Source organism: Galleria mellonella, unplaced genomic scaffold (genome assembly GCF_026898425.1).
Source record: "Galleria mellonella isolate WM207_F2 unplaced genomic scaffold, CSIRO_AGI_GalMel_v1 utg35, whole genome shotgun sequence".
In the NCBI taxonomy this organism is placed as follows: domain Eukaryota; kingdom Metazoa; phylum Arthropoda; class Insecta; order Lepidoptera; family Pyralidae; genus Galleria; species Galleria mellonella.
The window spans coordinates 755,426-778,824 of record NW_026442082.1 but is presented as its reverse complement, the minus strand read 5'-3'; the positions used below and the strand labels follow the sequence as shown (position 1 = coordinate 778,824).

At 31.0% G+C, this 23,399-nt stretch overlaps 1 protein-coding gene across 7 annotated transcripts in view; it reads left to right on the top strand.

Annotated features, from left to right (window-relative positions):
• The window catches only part of LOC113514201 (5-hydroxytryptamine receptor 1-like), a 162,192-nt gene that overhangs the window by 77,183 nt on the left and 61,610 nt on the right, over positions 1 to 23,399 (top strand). For 2 of the 7 annotated variants that reach the window (XM_052896898.1, XM_026898208.3), the window contains one exon: positions 9,198 to 9,239. The exons of the other annotated variants lie outside the window; for them this stretch is intronic. The gene's annotated coding sequence lies outside the window, so the exon portion shown is untranslated. The remainder of the gene's footprint in view (positions 1 to 9,197; positions 9,240 to 23,399) is intronic. 7 annotated transcript variants of the gene reach the window in all.

Here is a 23,399-nt window from a genome sequence, read left to right as displayed (position 1 = left end):
TCCGATAGGTTCTCCATTCATCCGTAGTTTTTGTTGTTAAACCCATCATGAAATGTAATCGTGACCTCAAAATATTACAATTGATGTTATTTAATGGATGCAGGTGACGCCCGTGCTGTTTGTGATGAAATATTTAACTATGAACGATATGATTTATGATTACATTGAAAATGATATTGGTGATTGAAATAGCTAGTAATCATAATACAATCGATAACACAAAGGACATAATTCAATGCCTTTTTAGTGTTTTTTTTTTAAGTAGTAGGATCCCAATTATATTTTTTTTATGTCACTGAAAAGACAAACAAGCATGCAGCCCATCTAATGGTAAGCTGTTACCGTAGCCTGTAAACCTTGAAGAAACCTCTTTATCCCTTTTTTTAAGACTCCCATGCTGTAGCCTCTTGGAAAAACCTCGCCAGGATGCTCATTCCATAACCTGAGTGTTCGTGGGAGGAAACATCTTTGCAACCGCGCTGAATTATCTATATTTTTTTCTGTGTGTCTATTAACTAACTTAATTGTATACTTCGGAAAAGGTTTTGATAATGCTTCTTACATTCGAAAGGGTTTATCCGTATTTTGGTTCCATATTAATTCTAAAACAACTGATACCACCAAACATAGTGATAGCAAGCCATGACCGGACAAATTTCTAATTCTTTTGCTGTCACGTACTTCAATGTTTACTTTGGATCATGCGTGACCCACCGACATTCGTTTTATCTGATGTCTGTGTATTTATCCAATAATTTCCCAATTTGACGTCTCTGACATGTCTGCTATTGTCAACATATTTTCGGACTACGTCGATATTATTTACTTATAACAAACGGAGCGCAATAAAATATTTCTATGTGTGTGAAAGTTGTGTAACATAAACGTGCGTTTTACCTACACTAATATATAAAGCGGAAGAGTTTGTTTATTTAAACGAACTAATCTCATAAACTACCAGTTACATTTAAAAAAGTATTTATACAATTGATAACTGATTTCTTGAGGAAGGTTATAAGCTATTCAATATCATGACACGACTACGAACGAATCCGCGAAATACTACGTCACACTGTGTACACTAATATATCTATATAGATATCATCATCATCATCATATCAGCCTTTAACTGTCCACTGCTGAACATAAGCCTCCCACTAGGGGGGGGGAGTGTTTAATCGGTGATAATGGAATTGTAACCCCACCTTCGCTATCGGAATACACCGGCGGGGCACCAGTGAAGGATGATAGGTAAGGATAAAGCAGGTCAGTTAGCCCATCGTAACGAATTGAACAAGAATTGGGAACCACGTGGAGGTTGACCTATTAAGGCATATTGCTGGCAATACGGCTGTCAAACTCCATTGCCAACAATCCCTTGGGGGGGGGGGGGGGGTTGCCAGTAGTTGCTACGCTTGGCAGGCAGATTGGCAACCGCAGTCAGGCTTTAGAGATGTTTTAAGAGAGACGTTGCCGCCCATCCTTCGCCCTCCCTTAATCGCCTCTTACGACACTACGACACATGTACGGGTGGCCTATTCTATTCATGGACCACACGGCTATATAAATATATTTACATTTTATTATTGTAGTTTACATTGACTTTTTATATTAATTTAAAAAGAATAAAATTTGTTATTGCACGAATGGAAGTCCATAGCTTATAATGGATTTCTGAAAATTAAATAATAGGTATAAATTCCGACAATTTGATCCGATTGAATTGGAACCTATATATCACTGCTATTCTATGTAACCCTATATTTTAAATTTGCAAAATGCGTGGTTCGAATTTTAGAACTTTTCAAATTGGAAACCTAAATAAATACCTAATAGTAGTAATTATACGGGGTCGTTTGGATAATAACTATCTGTATAATAAATGCTTCATTCATTCAGTCATTAATGAATACCAATTTATTGCTGTACATTGTACAATGGCTCTCGTTGATGTGAACATTTATTTTAAGATCTTTGACGCTGTGTTTACTAGCAATGATTATTTGTAACTTTTAAAATTAAGTCTCTGTTATTCGACTGATATTATTATCGCATGTCTTATCAATTTTTAAGCGACTTCCAAAGTTCTCAGTGACTTTTTTTCTGTAGGTATACCATATATATTGTGCAACATATTCATCCATCTATCTATTTACCAGAGGGAGAAAAAAGTCGTTTGCTTGGGTACCTCTGTACCATTCTTGTTTTAACCGTGAGGCAGTTGTATTTGCATGGCTGTGTTTCAGTTTGCAGGGTGGGATATGGTGTGAATTTACAGGGTACAGGGGAATAACACCTGAGTCCTCAGGAATGGCAACGCATTGGGAGTATCATGGGCGAAACAGTATACTCTGTTATGTCCATGGAACTGCTCATGTCTATATACAACGGTTACCACTTTCCACCAGATGGGCTGTCAGCTTGTTTACCATTCTAAGTTGTATAAAAAAATATTAACCGATTTTGTTAATTATTTTTAAATCGGTAGGTTTTTACCATTTTAGTCTCATATTCATTTTATTTAGAGTAGCTGTTTCTTTTATGGATGTTTTCGCTTTTATGGGTATGAGTGTAACCTCATCATACAAATATCATCTTAACATTATCATCATCATGACTTTCCACGAAGGTTTTGTAATCAGTTGCCATGCTTAGCAGGTTGTTTGGCAAGCGCATTAAGGTTTTGTTGATGAAAGAGACTATTGCCCATCCCTCGAGCACTAAGTGCCTATAATTGCCTCTTACAACACTCATGGGAAAGAAAGGGGTAGCCCATTCTATGTCGGGACTACACGGCAGTCGTTGGGTAACAATTTTTATGTTTACCTAATTAATTTTATTTCTGCAACTAAATTAGAGATCAAATGCCTATTAAACTAGAATGTGTTTGCTAATAAGTTAATTTTACCAAAATCGCAGAAAGTCAGTTCTTCCCCTATACCGCCAATATTTTTATTTAATTTATTATGAAATATATACATTTTTAATTTTAATTTTAGAAACTAAAGTACTTAGAGCTACTGCTTGGCTTAAAACATAAGATTTTTTTTCATTTAATTTCACCATCATTTTTATTATAATTTTAACATAACATTATTCTATTCAGAAATATAATTTATATCCTTAACTCGTTATATAGCATAGGCGACTTACAAAACCATAGAGTCATGGTTAAACTCATCAATCAAATTTATGTGACGGCAGACTAATGCCTTGCTTTTGCCCTGGTTATTACTTTTAGACGTTATCCTTGATTCAATAACATTTAGATAGAGTGTTTCACTAAAAGAAATTCGACAAAAACAGCTTTTTTTTCCTCTTACTCATTTAAGTAAAGCACTTTTGTAATTGTATTATTTTTTTATTGATGACTTTTATAATAGCACCCATCCTTGTAATTCTTTATACATACTCACGACTTTATTCACGTATTAAATTCGGGAATGCCTATTTAATTTCGAACCGCTATAAATAATTACAATACAGTATCACTCGCAATAGATTTTATTTAAAAAAAGTGCTTTTATTTATAAACATAAATAAATTAAATATCCATTATCAACGTTTACTTTAAGAGTCCAGTATATCCTAATACAAGAGAATTAACTTTAAACACTCAGTAATAAAAAAAACCGACAAGCCTGGTCATGTTTAAAACATTTAAAACTAAATGCCCCATCTAGATTTATATTATCTATATCATTATTCCAGATTACGCTGTTTTATCTTCATTATTGTGCTGAGAAAATCTTCATTCACAATATGTATAGAAATTAAGGAAGTTAATTATTTTATAAACATTAATTATTGTTAAATTAATTTACTTCCTTAAATTTCTATAGTTTTATTTAAGAAGTATTTGTCAATAGTTAATATAATGAAACAAATTATACGTCGTTTTATATTTATTATTCACTATATGAATAAAAATAAGTGTAGTAATTGTACTTAATTTACTAACATGATTGTATAAATAAGTTTAACTTCAGTTTAAATAATCTTCATAATACTCTTACTAAAGTTATAAAGTTTGGAAATAACTAAAAGTATGTAACTGTGAAAACCTCTAACTTGCATAATATATTTGTGCTCTATAAATAAAATACTAAACTAGGAACAATAATAAAACCAAGTTCGTTAAGTTTTAATAAGGTTCCTAATAAATGGATTCTATTGAAAGCGACAAAATTGATGATCCGAAAGGTCAAATAAATTCGGAAAGTGACTAACTATCTCGAGCTTAATAGAAATGGGATTGTCTATTTTAAAAGGCAATCAAGGGTTCAGATGGCATTCCTAATAATCTTTTATTCGATAATTAAATAACAAATTAGGATACGCACGTGTAATACACACGTATTTATTTTAAATTATATAAATTTTTTTAAACATCTTGTGTTAAAATGTGTACCTACATTTATTAAAAATCAGACTAACTACTTTAATTATAATAAAGTATTAAAATTGTTATTATACCGAATTTGGTAATAAATTATTACTGTAATGTATATAGAACACTAATTTATATTTTAATTAATTTTATAATTATTTATTGTCATGATACTTGAATAAAAAAGTAATGAAATTGTAAGAACACGTGATCTCGCTGACTTGTTCATTCGAATAAATAATAAATAATTAATAATAATTCGAAAAAATATAAAAGATTGTTATTTGGGTGGCCTCCCCACTTCTTGTCCAACCGTTAAACAGAGCGGAGCTCCCTGCTGTATCAAGAGTGAACAAGTATAGTAAACCACGTGGTCATTATATAAAAAATATCACAATTATTGTTGATGAGTCTTAAAGAAGCTATAGTTAAATAAGTCGAATGGATTAACAGAAGTTGGGTATTTATGTTATATTATGTGTTATATGTAACAATGTGTTATATGTTTACAAAGTAAAATAAGTAAATATGATTTAATAGTATGATATGTATATATAAATGAATTGTGCGTATTGTAAATATTAATACCCTCATTTTAAGACACGCGTTGATTTTGAAAATATCTCGTAATTCTTTGACAGATACAGAGCCCTAACACCTTAATCCGGGGGGAGAGGGGATTGGTAATAATGGGAATTAACAATCTCATTGCTAGCAATATACCCCATTAGGTCGACCTCCACGCGGTTCCCCTGGAAAACTTGTGATTGTTAGTCACGATAGGCCAACTGACCTGCTTCATCCTCACCTATCATCCCTCACTGGTGCTCCGACAGCGTATACCATTAGCGCAGGCGGTGAACACTATTCCATTATCATCCATTAAAAAAAACCACCTTAGTCCTTAGAAATGACAATAAGCATGGGAGGTATCATGGTCGAAAGAGTATACTCTGTTATGACCATGGTACTGCTTATGTCTATAGGCTACGACTGCCACTTTCCATCAAATGGGCCGTCAGCTTGTTTGGCATTCTAAGTCATATAATATTTATATATATGATAATGACTTTAATTTTGAAATTTATATAATATTTACAAGAAGAATAATTATGAGGGTAGTCAATCTAACTGCTGCCGTTTTTTTTTTTTATTTATGCGAATTTGTTTTTCATTCCAAGTTTAAATTTTTAATTATCTTATATTTGATCCTTGGACATTCCAATACGACATTTTCCATGCCGCCTTCCGTTACTGAATGCGAATGTTAAGTAACCTCTTTTTTTATTTTCATTAATATATAATAAAAAATATCTAATAACACACCGATTTCACACGATCGATTATCACACCGCCGCCATAAAAATATAATAGTATTCATTCAGGTGGTAATAATTTATTAAATAATATCTTCAGTATTTCACTGTCAATATTGAACAATTTAAAATATTCATAAAATAGTTAAACTTCTAATACCTAAATCTATATTAGTTATTGAACCTTTTTTGATGTAGATTCTTAATTTCAATGAAAGTTATAAAGCAATTTGATAGGTATTTAAAATAGATGTAAAAAGGATTATTTTTTTAAGACAAAGCGGTTTATCTGCAAAATCTGTAGTTCAGTTCTATTTAATGGTTAGATCAATACTCTTGCGGTTTAGAAATAGAGATTTTAACTTATTTTATACTCAAAACTTGTACTTGCGGTAAGTACCGCAAAAAGTTTCATTGTGATGTTGTTAGAATACTAAAACTAGTTACTATTATTAAATGTGAATAATACGAATAATTCAATATTGCAATTTTTATGTCTAATTTATTAAAATACAAATACAAATTTTCAAAATGTTTTACTGTAATTATAAAACTTATCACATAAATCTTCTAATTAAACCGAAAATGTATATTTGTGTTCCACTAATATTATAAATGGAAAATTACATAAACGTTTGAATATTTAAATATATTAATTTGATTTTTTTAAATGGTTTATTGGATTTTAATGAAATATGGTTAACAAAAATTAACTCATTTTTTTTCAACATTCACAAAGAAGAAGACGTACGTTATAGATCTATGTATATGTCCTCAGAAGTGGCATTGGTGACGTCGTAGGTGTTAAAATATCGTATAAGATAAAAATATACATAAAAACAGCTTTATGTACTTATCGTATAAATAAATCAGTCGATTGACATACGTCTGAAAATCGAACCCGTACCAAATAACGTCCCAAGAGATAACAACGCATTTCCAAACACAAATGTAAGATAGAAAATATTTTAAGCGACTTTTATTTTCTTCATAAAAGGCTTTCGAATATATGGTCTGGCCCCAGTCAGTATACAATGTTATGTTGACGTGTTAGGTTTTATATTAAAACAACAATTAATCAGTAAGTAAATGCACAGCACACAAATGGCACGTCCGCAAACCACAGATGACAAATTGAAATTACCCGTGGCGAGTGCCGCCATCTTTGATTTACGCCTCACCATATTTTTTTGTACACACTGCATACCCTATTAATAGGAAAAAATAATGTAAAACAACTTAACATATTTCTTTAGAATTTATTTTGTTTTTTTTTTAGTACAAAATAAATCCAAATTCTAACAATTGCAACATTAAATCAAACATAGTGGTCCATTTATGTCATTTTGATTGACGTTAGTTAGGGCAGTGATGAAGATCGCAATATAACTGTCTAATCTGTCAGATTTTCTCATTATATTATTTTCAGTTCGAAATCTATATTCGTGCTTTATTTTATTTATAAAAATTAAATATCAATTTTTATATTTTGCAAATCTTTTATAAATATTTGCAACAATATTTACATTGTAATTTTGTGAAAAATAATTTATAGTTATAATGAAACAAATAAGTTTCACTGTAGCTATTTTTCAACATATACAATTTGATAAATCAAAACATTTTTGTATTAAAAAACTAGTTATGAAATCAATATACTTTTATTTTTGAAATAATTCTGGAATTTTCTTAGTTTATTTGGATAGTGTACTCTACCCGAATTGGGCTCAAAACAAAAAATCACTTAATTTGAATTAATTTTAACTGAAAATTTTAAAATACATTTACCATTTTATATATTTATATAGGAATTTAAGATTTATATATTATTGATGTAACTAAATATTAAAAATATTTTTAAACTAAAATATGTACGAGTATTAGCCTTCTATTATGCGAATAATCTTATAAGAAAAGACCCGTGTCCTACATTACATTAAAGAGTTATTACGATAGCAATGATGATGAACAATACATGATCATTTGAAATGATATTATCATTCACTTTTAATTATTTTCAAATTATTATGAATAAAAAAATTACAAAAATGAACATTGTTTACGGTGTCTTTATAATGTTTTTATAGCCTCTCTTATTCCTTTAATCAAGCTTTTGCGAGCATTTAAAGATATTTTTAATAACCTTGATTAACATGAAACTGCTTAATGATGTGATTTACTCTCAAAAAATTTACAGACTAAGACCGCTCTCGCCATAATTATACTGGACTACTGAAAACGCTTTTAAATTTTAAATTCATATCAAATGAGGTTCTTTTCCTATATAATACCATGATTAACAAAATTAATTCATAAATTTAAAGTGTTATTTACTATAATAATAACAAAGATATAAATAATAAATTTTTGAAAATATATTTTCTTTATACTATTGCGTACTTGTAAATCTGCTGTTATACTCGTACAATATATGAATATTGAGTACCTATAGATGTAAAATAATATTGTTTTAGAATACGAGCAAGGGATAAAATTTTAGGTCATTCTGAACATTCAAAGGTATTTAATTGTATTTAAAAATCGATGTGTATTTCATTACAGTAAGAATGTTAAGGCATTGCGAGAGGGTTACCCTAAACTTCCATACTGTGAAACCCTCTCTTCCTCCCCTCCCTCCCTGCCCCATTTACGATCCCAAATGTCCTGTGTCGGTAGATAAGGGGTCGTTTATAATATTTCTATGAAGACAAGTTTAGCCTCGGTTTAATAAATAATCCTTTTTGATAAACTTCTTAATTTTTCGTTGTAATTTGTTACTTTATTACCCTAGACACCCATTAACTGATTAACATCTCATTTTGAACGCATGGCTCTTACTGTATAACAAATTATTACCAATAACTAAATTAATTTGAAAAACAGCAGCGAATTTTGTTAGATTCTAATAAACTTGGCGAAATGTGGACATGTCATATTAGTGTATGTGTGTGGGTATAAGTGTCCTTTATATTTTTTGTTACCAAATTGGTCATTTGAGAGTAGCCATGGGGTTTTACTTAAAACTTTCATTCTCGTACGTTTATACGTAAATCCAGTACAAGTATACATGCATTGTTCTATAATCGCTTTTTATGGTGTCGCGAGATAGAAAAGCACTTCTTTCCAGTTTCAGAATGTCGTAAAAGAGGATTAGAGGTCATCGCTGATACATTTTATTCTTATTTATGGCAGAGAAATTAGTGTATGGAGGTATAGCACCATAATCCTCATGAATCCTTAATGGGCAGCATGGGAACTACACAGTGTATTATGACGTCTTTAATACAATATGTAAGTCTACAAGTATATGCAACGGTTACAACTTTCTATCAGGTAGGCCGATAGTTTGTTTATACAAAGAAAATCCTATATGTCTCAAATGTAAATTACAATTAAAATTAAAAAAAATCGTTAAGTTTCTAAATATCATTATGGAATATGTAGTAGTTCATGTAATAAATTATTGTTCATATAAATAATGTTTGTTTCAGGTAAAAAAATAACGCATTGACGCTGTATTTTGAACAACATACGTAAGTATTTGAAAACGATTAAAATAAACAATATTTTTGTAGTAAACAACACATCTGGTGAAGCACTGTTGGTATTAGTAATGGCATTTTACTTGCTAATTGACGCGTAGCTAAAATTAAATTGAAGAATTGAACTGAAAAATTTTTCATGCTTTAGCTACTATTTATTTTGTCATTTTTATATTGCAATATCAATATTAGTTACCAATACAAATTACAAATGATATAAACTAAACAGTGTGACTAATAGCTGAAGAGAGCTTGTACTGCTGGTTTAGAAACAACTCATAAAATGTATGTCCTTATTTTTTTTTTTTTGTAAATGCTCACATTATGCTTAGAAAATATCCAGACTAAAGAGAATAAAACAGACTTACCTACTCATGAATGCTGTGTAATTCTAGCTTTTTTTTTAGTGGATGATAATGAAATGGTAACCCCGCCTGCGCTAACGGTATACGCTGGCGGGGCACCAGTGATAGATGATAGGTGAAGATGAAAAGGCAGGTCAGTTAGCCCATCGTGATGAATACACTTAGAATTCAGCACGATGGTTTCCAGGGGAGACCACGGGGAGATCGACCTGTTAGGGTATATTATTAGCAGTGGAACTGATAATCCGCATTACTAACAATCCCTTCTCCCCCGTGATTCTAGCTTAGAATAGGCCACCCCTTCAATTCTCGTGAGGGTGTTGGGCGACAAAGGAAACATAATGGTCGAGGTATGGACAGCAGCGTCTCTCTTAAAACATCATAAAAGCCTAACTGCAGTAGCGAGTAACCGCCTGCTAAGCGTGACAACTACTGGCAAAACCCCCCTTTGTGAGGGAGGTCTATTCGGTTCAGCAATAGATAATTAAGAGCTGATATGATGCTCATGAACAATTTTTTTTTTATTGAGCAAAGATCGAACTGCAAACATAAAAGGTGAAGGGGTGTGTTGCATCGCTACACCAAGCTCAGATGGATGGATTACTCCTATTTAAAAGTACTTATCTAATGTCCACTCTTTAATATAACCTAAAATGCTCTTTACTTAACATAATAACTTTACGTACAATACCGTACACTTCTCAAATAAATACTTTCACATAATGGATGAAAGAGGACGGACAGCGGATTGAAGGATGACCATGCATAATACTGGAGTTTCGGGACATTACTGAAAATCCTCTATACACGAGACAGTAATAAGGTATATAAAGTAAAAACATTGGAAACCACAGTGGACTAATGAATGGATGGGTTTTTCGTGAGAATTACGTGCGTACAAGCGTATACGAGTATGATAATTTGAGAATCATCTCTGAATTTATTTCAAGTATATTTGCAAAGAGAAGGCGTTTTTAACTCGTGATTTGAATATAATTTGCTAATTAAAGCTATATTTATAATTCTTTTTTAATCGAAAGGGTTTAGTTCCATGTTGTATCAAGCTTCAAATTGGTATAAAGGTTAATAAAAGAATCATTAAAATCAAATCATGATTGATGAAGATATCATGTAACATAATACAAATAAAACACAATCTATTTAGAACCTCCTTCTTAAAATTGTAGAATATATAAATGGAATTAAGATCGTAACTTACATAAAAGTTCTATCACTAAATTCTTTCTATCGGGCACTGATATATAAACACAAAATATACTCGTTGACTGAGCATTGCTGACGCAATGATATTTACCATTTTTTTTTTCTTTTTTTGGTACAGGCCATTAACATTAACAAGTGACAGAATCCGTTTAAAAAAACAATACCGAAAAATTATAGTATGGCTTCTCAAATTACTTCTATCTATCTAAACTCTAGAAAATTCTATACACAGTGGCATCTAGTGGTAACAACAAACATATTTAATAACAGCAATTCTCCTAACAATAACTAATTGACTTACAAAAGAATTAATTAATATATTACTTAATATTTTCGCAAATTATCCGTTTATATGATTACATTTTTAATTATAAAGGATTTTTCCGATGTTAATTTTATCAATATAGAATCTTTTTTAATAAAAAAAAAATTACGATAATTACTGATATTGTGTGATAATGTTGTCTGTTTTCTCTGTGTGATCTAAAATAGTAATTTGAATTTTTGTTAATATCTATATATGAATACTCAGAGTAAGTGTTATTAACGGGGTAATAGATATTAATCAAAGAAAAACAAGCGGCAAATAAAGAAAGAAATTCACCAATACATTATCATTAATTGCCAACATGGATCCACTTCCGAGCCCTAAATACGTCACTGATGTTATTCCCTTATTTTTTCTCCTTTTCTTTTGTGACCTCGATCGTTCGGGTCTAGTGACGGCTCAATTTTATAAATAATCCAGAATATTCGATACAGCGTATTTTGTTTCTGAAATATGGTGATTCGAATAGTGAAATCTGCTGACACGAAAACAACAATTTTATTGACAGTTAGCGTAACGTAAAACATTACCCAAAGTAAAGGAGACATGTTATCCTTATTTATTTTACACTTATTTTTAGATTTTTTACAAGTTAACAAAAATAGAAAATAATTTAAGAGAGCGGAAAAATAGAAACGTAAATAGTCCAATAATAATCTGTATAGTAGTACTTTTTTTTCCTTTTAATTAATGACAATGGAATGGTAACCCCGCCAGCACTAACGGTATAAACTGGCGGGGCACCAGTGAATGATGATAGGTGAAATGAAAAGGTAGGTCAGTTAGCCCACCGTGATGAATACACCTGGAATTCAACACGATGGTTTCCAGAGGAGATAACATGGACGTCAACCTGGACATATTGATATATGAAGGATATATTGCCCGTAGTGTAGTATTGGACTGGTAGTTCACTTATAATAGTACTAGTACCCGTAGTGTGAAGATGTTGCCCTCTAGTGTTAAAAGTTTCTAAGGCGCTTTCGTTATATACAAAGGTCCAAGACGAGGCTTACTAGATGAGAATTTTACGTTCTCTTCGAAGAGCAAAACAAGTGACAATTATTTTTAAACTAGCTTTTACCAATATGTTCACTGTCCGGAATAAAAAGTAGCTAGTATAATGTCTTTCCTTCTCCATTTCATATAGTACGTATATACCAAACTTTATAGTGATTAATTAAGCCGTCTTAGCTCAGAGGTAACAAACAAATATACTGACTTACAAATTTTTGCATTATTTCCGAACCGATACGACAACATAACCTTCAAGAAAAGAGTACATTCCTTTTTAAAAGGCCGGCATCACACCTGCAATGCCGTAGGTGGTGTGGGTGACTATGGGCGGCGGTAGTCACTTACCATCAGGTGAGCCGCATGTTCGTTTGCCCCCTGTGTTGTAAAAAAAAAATTATAATATTAGTATGACTGATCCAAACATGTATTTAAAAATACATGTTTAAGGTTGGATTCATCTTGGACTCCCCGAACCGCAATAAAGCGCTGTCCGACTGAACTATCATAAAAATAAATAGGTTCTATAAATATTGGCGTCAAGTTTATCGATTTTATAATTAAGAAAAGAATAAAGCTCCAATAATAATGTTCGATACAGAATATTCTACTTGTTAAAAGTTTTATACGCATTTTGTAAAAGCGACCGGTCAAGAGAATTGCTTTCGTATCGTCTATTCCATTATTCTTTCCGCGCTGTTGGTTCCCTCTTTGTACATTTCAACTTCTCTGAGTAAATTGTAGAATCAGTTTTATTAGACTAGAACCGAGAGAAAAAAGCAAGTACTTACATTTTGTAAGTACTTGCTTTTTTTACTTTTCAAATAAACGAAAACTGTTTAATAGACACATGATTAAATTAAGAATATTTGAATTTAGAACGTATAAGTAGAAACAAATAGATTTTTCTTCGCAACGAACAGTTTTTTACTCCGTAAAGAAAACCAGTAGCTTTTATCATCTCAAAATTAATATGGAAACAATATTGGAGTAAATTCTATAAATTATTAAAAAAAAATTAAAATTCATTCATAATTGAAGACTTCATCATTAGACTGATATAAATACAAATAAATTAAAAACCGCTTTAATTGAAAGATTAAAGGATTTTATAGGTCCATCAAATTAACACTCATTATTTCGTCGTATGTTATTTTGTGTCATTGTTTTATCTTTATGTCACAATCCTTTGGTTTTAAGCTATATTTTACTTTGTATAATATTTAGCATACAGTAAAGGTTAAACAGGTCTCTATAAATACCTTTGAAGGTGTCCTATCGAAAGTTTCAGTCGTATTCCTATTTTTAAACAGACTTATAACTCGAGGGAGGTAGGAAAAAGCGGTGGTTATCCTTCCGTTACTTTAATATTTAATATTATTTGGCTGAAGTATCGAAAACTCAATTACAAACGCCATTGTCGATAAAAGGGGTCAATTCTGAAATGTTATTCTTCAAATTCTATAGATTGGCTGTACAAAACAATCAATAGCAGTATACTTCAAAGAATATTGTGACAGCTGCCAAAAATTTAGAATTCTAAAAGATCGCGATTGACGATCATATTTCAATATTGAAAATATTTATTACATTTCACCGCGTACGCCAAAAATCCTCTTATTCACATTATAATACAGAAAGCAATATAATATAACACCCAAATTTTAAATATTTTGAAATTATCATTGCTAAACATATAATAAGTTTATAATCTGAATTAAAACGCTAAAATTAAAATTATTACGTATTTTCTAATGACCGACCATTAATTTGGTGACGATATTAAATTAATCTTTCAACACTCGCATCACTTTAATCCAATCCACTTATGTATATTAAACCCGAAAATTTAAAATTAAATATTAATTAAAATTTACACAATTTAGATATATATATAAAAAAAACAAAGTATAATGAAAGCGATTCTAAAGTTTTGCTCTGTTTATCTCGTACATTAATGATTTTGTAAAATATTATAGACAGTATTAAGAGTTTAATATTAATAATATATATTATACCGCCTCGACTCGAAATGATTTGGTCGATATTATAACAAAATATTAAAATTTATCAGAACTTAATGTTTTGGTGAAGTGTGCCTGAGTCTTTTTCAATGAACGAAGATAGAATGATACACCCGCTTACACTAATAGTAAACGAGGTGGGTATTAGTGTAAGATGAAACGATGAGAATGAAGTCATCGCTATAGCTTATCGTGGTAAATTTTTGAAGAAACCGCATAGAAATCGATTTAAAATATTATACTGTTAACAATAAGGTTTATCATTTCCATTATTAACAATCCCTCCCCTCTATACATGGGTCTCATAGTATAGTTCATATCTAACCTCGGTCGAGCGTGCTAAATATAATTTAGTTTTTGGAAGAATGCCTGCGATGATCGAGGGCTATTTATTTATGTACATTACACCAATATGAACCGGTAGCTTTTACTGAAAGATGAACGTGTTGGTACAAATCATAAGTAGAAAGCGTATTAATGAATCCATCAACAGTGACACGAAACTTGTATTTGTTTAACAATAATTTAATTAAATTGATTTAGTATTTCCTCCAAATATTATTGACAGAGTTTATTTTATTCTCATAAAATAAATGTATTATTTAATTGTTAAGAATTTATCCCAACACTATATATATTGAATTGTACCAAAACTGGTTGAAAAGTTCATGTTTTGATTGTTTTTTTTCTCTGTATATAGTGTATATATACTCGTATGTATGTCTTCATAATTATATCTCGGCATGTATAATTATAAATATGTATGTATATTTTATATATTTTGAGAACGGTTGTTGATATTGTTTTCTATTCAGAAAGATGTATATTTTTAAATTAAATTTTATCAATAAGATTTTTAAATCCTCTAACTCTTAATACTTGTACTAATAGAAGCAGTTAAAAACAAAGCGACTGGAGGTGTGAAGTGAATCGTTACTTGTTTTTTTTCTTACATGATATAATGAATGAGCAACTAAATATATGTGATACAGAGAATGACAAATTGGCACAGTACAATATTTGTTCAATAATAATTTTGAATACATAAGACATTGTCATTTTGTTTGTTTTATCTATAGTAGAAAATAAAATTAAAGTGATTAACGGTATTTAAAGCCAACTGTTTACCGCAACTTTTTTTACATTTATCAATATATAAAATATTCTCTATATTAAGAAGTATCAAAAAGTATCAAATTACATTGAAATCTGTTAAGCCATTTAATCGTAACTGAGTAAATATCCAATGAGATTTAAAAAAATACTATAAATTATCTACAACGGTTCGGACATATTTGGCAATGTGAGCGTGTCGAATATAACATTCACCACTATGGTAACAGTCAGCAAATGCCTCTGACTTCCCATTAAGTATTATAGTAGTAAAAATATCGATTTCTTTCTAATTTACCTAATATAATTTAAAGTGATCTATCGTTCATTGAAAAACAACGGAAATCTATTTTTATTATGTATATTCTCATTTATATTATTTAAAACGTTACGAGTACAAAAGGGGTCTAAAAAATTCAAGTAAGTCATAATTCATGATTTCTTTTTTATTGTTCCTTATTAACCGCCTTTTGTACTACTCTATACTTATTGAAAATTCTACAAGTCCTGTACTATTGGTGCAATAAAGTCTTAAATAAAAATAAATTAATAAATTACTGTTACATATAACGTAGGAAATATAAAAGGATATCATTTCTGCAAAACAAATATGAAAATTTAGAAGTGGAATGATAGTGTACGTATTTATTGGTTCGCGGAATAATAATATCGCTAATATATTGTGCGAGCAATATGTTTCTCGTATCTTTTGATCTTTATTAAAGTCTTCATTAATGCCTCATATGCGATACCGTAAATAAGAATGTATATTATATATGCGCATAATTTGTTAAAACTATTGCGCTGTTCTATACGACTATGTTGCGTTTTTTTAAAAAGATATTGCCTATAGTCTATGAGTTAATTGACAGTTTTTACTCTATATTTACTGTATTGAGTGAGATTTTTAGAATTAAAAATAATTGATGCTTTCCTATTGCTTATCTAAACATTTTTTTTACTAAATTCAAATTAGCTATGTTTTAATAATATTTTCTACGTAGTATTTTTTGACATTTGACAATAGATGGCGTTATGTTATGATAACATCTAAGGTCTCTTATTGATTTCATAATTAGCCCGTGTGAGCCCAACATAGAATGCACCATCCCTTCCTTTACCCTAAACGTCATAAGAAGCGATTAAGGGGACTTAATGGTCTAAGGATGTCCAGCAGTGGACTGTTAACAGCTAACGTGATGATGATTAAATAATAGTCTGTAATAAATAATAATAGATATAAAAATATCGACATTCACATTCCCAAACAAAAGTTACGCCCCAAAGTAATTCTAATTAAAATTAAAAGAAATAAATAGTAATTGTAAAATAGAACAAGAATGGAGCTGATTATTTACCCGGTTGTCTATAAGAGATTGCTTTTAGCGATAAGGCCGCCTTTTGTATAAATACTCTGTATAAATACTCCTTGTATACACTTCTACTACGCGATAAAGAGTTTATTATTATTATTACCATAAATATAAAACTCGTTAACTAAAATTCATATTAAAAAAAAACATTTAAATACGTTTATCTACAAATGTCAATGAACGGTCATTAATCATTGCATAAATTAGTTAAATGTACTTGGATTTTAAGTGCCGTTTTTTGTTTTCTGATTGCACATTTTGTGTTTTCTTTTTATAAAGAATGAAACTGATAATATAAGCATTCTTTTAAAAGATATTTTACTAGTGATATTAAATAAATGAATAAATTGAATGATAACTTGTACCCATCAATGAATTAGCAGCGATTCCTAAAGTGGGTTCCGCGAAACCTAGGGATTCCGTAAAAAAGTCGCTAGGGTTCCGCGAAATTATTTATACAGTGAAACAATTTCATTGTTCACATTAAAAATTAAAGGAGACTATAAAGTGTTGTACTTTTAAAATATTTCTAATAAAAGCTTTTGTTTTCATTTAAATTACAATGTTTTTAATTTGTAATTGTTTGATATGGGGTTCCATAAGATAAAAGGTATTTGGTGGTATATATAAGGTAGACATTCCGTTATCTTAAAAGTTTAGGAATAGATTATAAGGCGAACATTTGTACATCACATTAAATCAAGATCTGTAAAAACAATGTTATGGCAAATAAACGTATCTTTATATCTATCTGATTTCCTCAAAGTTATGTTAGTCAATAAACGATAAAATATTTTAAAGCCATACTAATCAGTCAACAGTCTTAACTTTTTTGCCGTTAAATTTGTTAATCACGAAATTTCTGTCCTATAATAAATAAAACTAACTCCCCTTATGGAAAAGCCTGTCTTCAGCAGAGGACAGTCAATAACTGATATAATAATAAATGAAAATCATTTATATAGTTCTTGTTATTTTTAGAACTTATGTTCATTTTTTTTATTCAATGTCTATATCTTAGATTATATTGATAGAGCATCAAGCCTCAGAAACGGGTCAACATATTGTCAGCTAATTGTCAAATTAGCTGACTCGTTTATTTTATCAGTGTTCTATATACTTACGCATAAACTATATTTACACGTATTATATAATAAATAAAATGAGTGTTTACGTATTACAAAGAGGCAGAAATTATAAGACAAAATAAATATAGAAATTATAAAGGAATCACTCATAATTATTTATCACGCAAAAGTCTATGAAAAAGTTGACCCGTTTTTCTCGAAGCATTTCTATGCAGACACACTATCTATATAATCTAAGATATATACGTGTATATATATACGTCACAGAAATGAGTGAACTCACTGTGTTTTGCTTTTTTTTAATAGTTTTTGTTTATATAGTTTTTAATATAAATTTTTAGTTTTACGTACGGCTAATGACTTTAATTTCACCAATACTCTAAATAGATTATTTCGTCTCCCTTTAGATGAACGCTATTTATATGTATTGGTGGTTGGCAGCATCATTTAGCCTCGACATTGAACAGACGGCGATAGATGGATGATTCGCAAATCAATTCGACTCGTTATATTGAAAGATTTTTGCACGTATCTCTCAGTTTACATAACAGTACGTTGGGTTATATCGAATACATGTTTTCGTAGTGAGTAACTCGTAAAAATAATAACAAATGTAACGTATACGAATCTCGTAATATTATTCAGATATACATACGTTAAGTAATACGAGATGTAAATAACATTTTTTTTAAAATACTACCATACCGGCCCGGATTCGCACGAGTGCAAATTGCGTATACAAACCTACCGTAAACGAAATATGTTAACGACAGTGAAACCCTTATCAAAATTCGTAACGTGTTTTGAAAAAAAAAAGTAATCAGAAAAACAAACATACCAGGACATCTTGTTTACAATATATAAAAATGTATTCATTATTAAACATTGATATACTTACAAAAGAATATAAAACTCACTTTGTACATTCTAAACTCAACTTGATGAATAGCATCCTTAAAATCAAGTTTCTATTTTATTCTTTAAAGTAGATATAATTAGGGAAATCCAATTCACAGTTTTGTCTACAACTTACAAAATAATATAAAATTTACAACACTATACCAAAGTGATAAAACTGTTCTGGATTTAAACTTAAAACATAAACTAGCTTTTGTCCACTACAACGAAGGCATGAATTTAAAAAACCAAATTAATAGTTCACTTTTAGGTGGCAGATCTACCGATACCGATACCGATACCGGAATAAACATACAAACAGAGAGAGACGGGCAGACAAAATTTCCAAATATATTATTTTGACAACTATTGATTTTATTAAGGCAAAAATTTGTTTTATAAAGAAAAAATAATATGAAGGACATTAATTTTTCTTATATATCTCTCATCGTCTATTTCATTTTTTTTTATTAGTAAGTGAAGATATATATCATTGACAATCATCATTATCCCAGTCGTTAATCCACTGCTGAACATGGGCGTGGGCATATCTTTAAGGGTTTTGTTAGTAGACGAAAACATAACCTTCAAAAAAAGAGCATATTCCTTTTTAAAAGGCCGGCAGCACACCTGCAATGCCGTAGGTGTTGTGGGTGACCATGGGCGGCGGTAGTCACTTGCTATCAGGTGAGTGATGGCTAGTGACTTCACTCACCTGTGAAGTCACTTGCCATGTGTTGTAAAAAAAAAAAGATAGATAAATACTCTTTATTGTTTCCTCCAGAAGATTACATTAGTAAACTTATTAAAAAATACAAAGAATTACTAGAAAAGATTATACTCTCAGTATAATCTTATGGTATTATTAATACAACGGACGACCTTATCGCTAAGAGCGATCTCTTCCAGGCAACTTTTGGAAGAGTAATTAGTAGTTGCTAGGAGGGATAATCTTTCGACCATTAAATTCCCTGAATCGCCTCTTATGACACCCACGGAAAAGGTAGAGGTGGCTTATTCTATAAGGGAACCACACGACAATATATCTTTTTTGTTTATATACAACTTAGAATGGCAAGGAAGCTGATGGAAAGTGGTAACCCTCGCCTATAGACATGAGCAGTACCATGGACATAACAGAGTATACTGTTTAGCCCATGATACCCCCCATGCGTTGCCATTCCTGAGGACTCAGGTGTTATTCCTCTGTACCTAGTAAATTCACGCCATATCCCATCCTTCAAACCGAAACACAGCCATGCAAACACAACTGCTTCACGGTTGAAACACGAATGGGACAGAGGTACCCAAGCAATCGACTTTTGTACAAAATCTCCCTCTGGTATATCATTGTGAATGTACAAGTGGACTTAATGATTGGAAATGAATTCAAAATTTTATTTTATTTGTTATTTATTAATACCTGATTGTATGTATCTATCCAGTTAGAATTCTCTTTAGAAGACAATACGAATATTTATTACAAAGTTCATTCGTAATATATTTTTCAAACAATCAATGGTATTGAATAAGCTGGAATTTAATCAATTGAGAGTAACTTAAGTAAACTAATTTTCCAAGGTAAAGTGTCACCCAAGCCGGTTTGATGTACCGGAAGGCGGCCATTGGAACTTTATAATAAAACAATTCAATCTCATCGAATTTGGGTTTGTTTGACTTGTCACGTTGAGTAATTGGCTGGCAGATGTTGATCAGGGACTGATAGAGACCGAAGGTCACATAATATAATCGATTCTGAATTGCAATTTCCGTAATTTATATTTAATATTAAAATTTTTAATTGGTTTTTAGTGAAATTAGAATGTTGAGGATCACCAAGAACTAAATTTGTTGTTTTTTTAATTTTTTATTATTTCAAGGACTAAGTTCCAACAATTTACTGGCGTGAATTTACTGGGTACAGAGGAATAACACCTGAGTCCTCAGGAATGGCAACACATGGGGGGTATCATGGGCGAAACATTATACTCTGTTATGTCCATGGTACTGCTCATGTCTATAGGCGACGGTTACCACTTTCCATCAGGTGGGCCGTCAGCTTTTTTGCCATTCTAAGTTGTATAAAAAAAAACTCAGTCCTTAAAATAATAATTTTGTCGTAAACCTAGTCTGTTTGGATAGAACTTAATACAAAAGTAACCAAATTTTGCTTATTCCATGCCGTGCCATGGCCCCGATATATAATAGAATGAGCCATCCCTTCCTTCTCCGTAAATGTCGTAAGAAGCAACTAAGGAATCTGAACGGTCCAGGGATAAGCAGCAGCATCTCTTAAAACATCACCAATGCCTAATTGCGGCAAAACCTTCTTTATGGGGAACATTGTTTATTAGTTCAGCAGTGGACAATTAACGGTTGATATAATGATAAACCAAATGTTGATGAAATTTATTATTATTATATTATAATTTTAATGAAATTATCACACAAAATTTAATTTAGAGAGGCTGAATCACGAAATTAGTAAAACATTTAATTATTCAATCGATTATATTATTAAAAATTCTTGTAGATATACATACATATCTAATAAAGATAGTGAAACAAAGTACACTTTGTTCCACTATCTTTATTAAAATGTTTTTATTATTTATACCCGCGACCGACCTTAATCAATTCTTATTTGTTATTACTGTTGGACATCAGCAGGTTGTCTTATGATTGGATCGATTATTACTTTGTTTACATTTTATAAAGTATCTCATTGGCTTATGAGTAATTCTCTTACTTTAAATGAAGATAAAACTAAATATATTATTTTTTCAATGTATAAATGCGCTAAAATGTACAATAATAATTACTCTATTCGCGCACACAAATGTAACTTTCCTCCAATATCAGATTGCAATTGCCCCAAAATTAACACAACACAACACATAAAATATCTAGGTGTTATAATAGATGCAAATTTAACATTTGAAAAGCACATTGATTCTGTTTCACATAGGGTGCGTAAACTTGTCTATATCTTTAAACACCTTCGAAATGTCGCAGACGAGAAAACTATAAAATTGGTATACGATGCATTAGCAAGATCTGTCTTAACCTACTGTATTAGTACATGGGGTGGCTGTGCAAAAACTAAATTGATAACACTAGAAAGAGCTCAAAGATTAATATTGAAGGTAATGCTGCATAAACCTCGTCTTTTTCCTACTATAAAACTTTATGAAGACGCAGAGAGGCTTACTGTACGACAGCTGTATATATTACAAATAGTCTTGCGCAAACATTGCTCTCTATCATATGAAAAAATAATTAGCGTCAGCAACACAAGAAGACACTTCCAAGTCTGTGAATCAGTAAATGTTAAGACCTCATTTGCGCAGAGATTTTACCAATTCCGCAGTGGAATCGTATATAACAGGATAAACAAATTATTAAACATCTTTAAATATAGTAAAAATGAATGTAAACATATTGTAACAAATTGGCTATTAAAACAAACCTATAACGATACGGAAAAAGTAATAGAAGTAATAAAATTATAATAGTGTATAACAGCGTTATCTACGCTTAAGTACATAATTAATTAAAATAATAGAAAAGGAAGGGTATAATAAAACAAAATAAAACATATATGATATTTTTATTTGTAATTCGAATACAACACATACCTAATATAACACATACACACACACACACACACACACACACACACACACACACACACACACACACACACCACACACACACACACGCACACACACGCACACACGCACACGCACACGCACGCACGCGCGCTTGCACACACACACACACACACACACACACACACACACACACACACACACACACACACACACACACACACACACACACACGCGCGCGCGCGCGCGCGCACCTCTTTGTTCTAATATTAAATCATATTTATTTTTACTCCACGCAACTACCTTTTACTTTGAATTGTCAATACTTTATTATGGGGGGGGACCTGGTGTCTAAGATACAAGTTACGACTTAGTTTAGGCTCCAGATCTCCCACAAATTATGATACTTTTATTTTGTATAAAGTAAAATGTAATATTATTATACATTGTAATTTGTGGAGATGAATAAACTAATTTTTATTTTTATTATTATTATTATTTTCATTAGAATTTATTGAATCAGACTATGTTATAAAACCAGATTGAATTATTGATAGAGAATAACGGTTGATATTGGTGTTTAAATCACACATATGTAAAAACAAGACGCCGGTCATTTCTGTGCTATTCTATCACGTGAACGCGATAGCGATAACGTATCTATCGATATAAGAAAGATATTTTTATCTATACTATCGATGTGTTCCATTGCCGCTTGTCTAAGTTTCTTTTTATATAATTAATGATACCTAATGAAGTGGCAACCCCGCCTGTGCAATTGGTATACGCTGACGGAACACCAGCGAAGAATGATAGGTGAGGATGTGAACAGGTCCGTTGGCCCATCGTGACCAAATTTCCAGGGGTAACAAGGGTAACATAGAAGTTGATCTGATAGGGTGTATTGCTATCAATGACATTGTTAGTCCCCATTACTGGGGGAAGGGATTGTTAGCAATGGAGTTTGACAGCCCCATTGCTAGCAATATGCCTTATTAGGTCGACCTCCACGTGGTTCCCCCTGGAAACCCTCGTGAACAATTCTTGTTGAATTCATCACAATGGGCTAACTGACCTACTTTATCCTCGCCTATCATCCTTCACTGGTGCCCCG